This window comes from Daktulosphaira vitifoliae, unplaced genomic scaffold (genome assembly GCF_025091365.1).
Source record: "Daktulosphaira vitifoliae isolate Bord-2020 unplaced genomic scaffold, ASM2509136v1 Scaffold_4, whole genome shotgun sequence".
Classification (NCBI taxonomy): Eukaryota; Metazoa; Arthropoda; class Insecta; order Hemiptera; family Phylloxeridae; genus Daktulosphaira; species Daktulosphaira vitifoliae.
In genome coordinates, this window is record NW_026099575.1 from 39455320 (window position 1) to 39455948 (window position 629).

Sequence of the window (629 nt, forward strand, 5' to 3'; positions counted from 1 at the left end):
TGATTTTTTTATCATAACCCACTCAATTACTTGCAGAATAATAATAATTTAAACATTTTTTTTTTTCATTATTTTTAGTTACACATTATTCTTGAATTTTTAACTATGTAATACTTTTTAAGTTCATCCCTTATGCTTTAGAGGGGGGTAAACTTTGTTTTTTTAAATGGTAACACATACATTGACAACACGGACATTGCTGTCTCAGTCACGGATTGTTTATTATCAATTATGATTATCAATAGATATATTTTCTGTATTGTCAGTTAGTGTATTTATATACTCATAACAATGTGTCTTACTACAATTGATAATAACAACGCTGTGTACCTGCTAATATCGATGTCATAAAAATCCAATTAGCTACCTGTATTTACAATCCCATGTGTATTATACATGTATATTAACACAAAATTTTGAAACTTTAAATGTTTGTATCTAATAAGCTAATAAAGTTATATTAAAAATTCAAATGCCATTTACTATTAAATTAAAAACTCAAACATTTTATTAAATTAAAAATATGTGTTACCATTTAAAAAAACAAAGTTGACCCCCCTCCAAGGCATAAGGGATGAACTTAAAAAGTATTACATAGTTAAAAATTCAAGAATAATGTGTAACTAAAG